We start from the raw sequence: 3,799 nt of genomic DNA, 5'->3' as shown, positions 1-3,799 counted from the left end.
TTTATTCTGCTCCTTCTCCAGTTTCCTTTAGCATTAGAGAAACAGCGTTGGGTTGGATTGGACGGTTCCATTGCAAACCATGGATGGGAAACCCTATCTGGATCTATGCTCTTACCGGTGGACCCCAGAGACAAGCAGAGCCTATTGAAGGTGTGAATGGCGCTAATAAAACACACACACACACATACACATACAAACACACTCCCTCTCTCCCTATCAGATTACAGAAAGCGACTATTATAAACAATCAGATATTCGATTACTTCTTATAAATGTGCCTAGAATATCTTTCTTACATAATAATTTCTATATAACTGAAATGATTGAATATAATGATTTCTTGGTGACTCTAGTTATAGAAGTTTTTCGATGTTTGATTTTAGTTCTATCTTCTCTGGATAAACATATGTATGATATTCGTTCAAGGGTAAAAATGGATTCTAAATCGACGTAGTTGAGATTCGTGACATAATCTAGAGTTAAAAAAGTTTCTTTTTGCATAAACATGAATAAACAAGCAGGGAGGTGGATAAATACACACTTACACACACACACAGCACACAGAAGTGTAACTTTGAAACACGCCATCAAAGGCTCTGTTGATCTGGGTCCAGCTCATTAGCTGTTCTCAAGTGTTGTTCCAAGTACAAAGTTGAAACAAATAAAACAAGAGACACGTAGTCTGTAATGAAAATGTAGATGACGTAGTTTTATCATTGATTTCATTAGCAATTTCCAGCCGTCTCTTTGTTAATCTAGTAGTAGTAGTAGTAGTAGTAGTAGTAGTAGTAGTAGTAGTAGTAGTAGTTTCAAGCTGCAAAGTTGATGTCAATAAGATGAACTTCCAAAGTCAATTGAAGTCATCAACTCCATCAAGCGTGAAATCCACAAGAGTCTTAGTCTTTGTACATATTTAGGATACAAAATTGTATACTAAAAGTTTTTATTTTTTACCTGATCTGTAAATACATATGTTAAGTAGTAAAATTAGTTTAAATACTATTAGTACAATATAGGAAAATTGTCAGCTAAAGTTTGTATCTGCTATGAAATGTGCGTTAAATTAATTTACATAAAATTTCTTAAAGGATTGGTCTGAGAAAATATACTGACACTCATACCAGCGAATTCTGCTATTCAAAAAATAGCCAAGCACTCAAAATATCCTTAGGAAAGAGTAACTCTTAAAATTCTATTATTTACATCAACTGCCTTGGCAGAGGCCTTAAGTTCATCCAAAGTCTAAAAAGTTTTTGATTATGGGATGCAAATGCCTTGGGTGTCTAAAAAGTAGTGATGAGTTTAGCAGGATACTTTCCATTCAATGACCTTAAGCATTCACGAATGTAAATATTAGTATACACTCTTGCCATCGAAGGTATCCTTATTTAGGATTCCATACATTAATGGCGATTTTACAATCCATGTACTGTAGGTGTCTTTGAGGTATCCAAATTTGCGTGTAAGCTTTGCTTAATATTTAGGACAAACGGCCAGACAGAGGCGAAAACGAACGATCAATTTTAAAATGCCAAGCCTCCAGAAAAGGCTGTTTAATTCAAAATAATATTCCGTCATTGGATTATATATGGCCTTTTTATAATGGGTAATTTCGAACATGAGTCTTCTAAATATGTTGGAAAAGAAAATTGATAGTGATTCGTACGTTACTCGGATAATATTGAAGAATAAAGAGGAATATGCAAATGATTTCTACATTAATCCTAATTGATGATTTAAGTAAAGTATTACAGACTGGAATGTTTTTATTAGTAATCAGTGACGAGTGTTTTAACTTTGAGATTTTTTATAGGACCGAATTCCTAGTCACCTTCACGGTTGTAACTAAATTTTGTAAGTCATATTCCGAGGAACCTTAAATAAAAAAAGACGAAATAATGAAGTTTCTATTATAGCTTTTGTTAGGCTGGTTCATGACTGAAGGCCGCAGAATGCCTCATGCACCAGTGACCGATACCCAAGGCATTGCTGGAAAATCAAGACATTCCTTAGTTGGTCTTGATTAAAAAGAAACAGCATTTACAGTAGGTACATTTTCATTATACGTGTAACATACATAAAGAGGAATATGTGTAACAAAGAAAGATATTTCTTTGATTGTAGGGTAGTGCTTGTAAAAAAAAAATATCACCATAATTCGTATATATATTTATAAATGTTTCGTGTATCAGTTTATTTGTTGTATGTTCATTACCCAAAAGGTGTGTATAGTGTTAATGACGTTTTCTAGATTGTTTAAAATCGTGTACGGATGATTATGCTGAAATGAACATTTCAGTAACAACTCTGGCTCTAAAGATTATTTTTTTCAAAATCCTTATCTCATAAACCTTGAAAGCTTAACCATCTTTGCCGATTTCAGCCTTAGGAATCTGTGATTCCTATCAATCCAAAATCCAGAATCCCGTCTTTTGAGGACAAAGCACGCCGGCCAAGTCACTTATCCTTCCAGGATTCCAGATTCTTGATTCTAGAATCACCATCACTCCGGATTCCAGAGTCCTTGTCCAGACATTCTACTTTGCAGGGACAAAGAACGTTGGCCAGGTTTTCCAGACTTCTAGCATCTGAATCCAGGATTACCATTATTCCAGACTTTAGAGTTCTTGTCAATTAAAGATGAAGAACTCTAGACAGGTGAAGCATCCTTGGAAGAAAATAATCTTTCTTTTGTCTCCTGTGATCTTTAATTACTGCTTTACTTTCCTTCGAGTACCTCACATTTACATAAAATTACGTACATTTCTTTATGCTAATCAAAGAACTTAAATCTCACTTAACTTCATGACTAGATCATTACGTGGTCTGTATGAAAAGTGGTCTGTTTTAGGTCTATACGTATGTATTGGGAGAAAAAGTTACACTTATAATCATTATATTTCAACTGTTGTACTGTCCTTGATTACATTCCGTTTTATAATCACTCACAGTTAATCTCCAGTATCCTCCATCTCAAAAAAAAAAAAAAAAGAAAAAAAAAATGTTTCTCTCAAGACAAAATGGATACATAATGCACACCAACCTTTCACTTTTCTTTTTTTTATTCTTAAAGCTTTCCATCACATTCTTCTGCCCTTCGTTTTTTTTTCAGTAACACTTCTTAATTTTTGCCTTTTCCTTTCCATTCACTTTGAGCGTTAATTAAAAAAACATCCATTCAAGAAAGGCAGGGCACCAAGCACCGAATGTGTTTTATTTATTTTCATTAATATCAGTAATCTTAGACACATATATTTACAAACGAAAAATTAATGCACACAAATTTTCTCGGAAAATCGAAATTTTAAAAATTAAATATATCTCTCAACCAATGAGCACCACTATGTTTTCATCATCATTTAATTTGTTTATTGTAAAGCCACTATTTTTTTTCTATTCATCCACAGTTAATTGTCAATGTGACCGTAGCAATTTCCGAGAATAAGCCAAAATTTAGCCACAAGACTTGTGTTTGCGTGGTTTCTTACTATACTGCACTTGAAGCCTCAATCGAATCTTCACCTTTGAAAATTCTGTTCAGAATCGGATCGATTAACTTCCCATTCTCTTTGTCTTAGAGAGTAATCTTGTCGTGTTGGATGAAACACTAATGTTTTGGCTTTGACTTTGCCCTAATAAGCAATAATCATCGGCGGTCTATTTACCATCAAGGGTAAATGAGGACAATCGAGTACTAAAGGCCTTCACTAGTTGACCAAGAAATGGTATAGATGATCTCTTTTTGGTCACGTGTTTGACAGCGAGGCTTTATGGGGGTTTGAGAGGGGGGAGGAGGCGT

At 34.3% G+C, this 3,799-nt stretch overlaps 1 protein-coding gene across 1 annotated transcript in view; it reads right to left on the bottom strand.

Moving 5' to 3' along the window:
* Positions 1-595: 595 nt before the first annotated feature.
* Positions 596-3,799, bottom strand: part of LOC137644565 (uncharacterized) — a 53,825-nt gene continuing 50,621 nt past the window's right edge. The window contains exon 10 of the mRNA XM_068377524.1: positions 596-3,799. This exon is cut by the window's right edge and continues 961 nt beyond it. The gene's annotated coding sequence lies outside the window, so the exon portion shown is untranslated.

The sequence above is a fragment of the Palaemon carinicauda genome, chromosome 7, assembly GCF_036898095.1.
Source record: "Palaemon carinicauda isolate YSFRI2023 chromosome 7, ASM3689809v2, whole genome shotgun sequence".
Classification (NCBI taxonomy): Eukaryota; Metazoa; Arthropoda; class Malacostraca; order Decapoda; family Palaemonidae; genus Palaemon; species Palaemon carinicauda.
The sequence above is the reverse complement of the archived record's forward strand: the minus strand, read 5'-3'. Positions and strand labels throughout refer to the sequence as shown.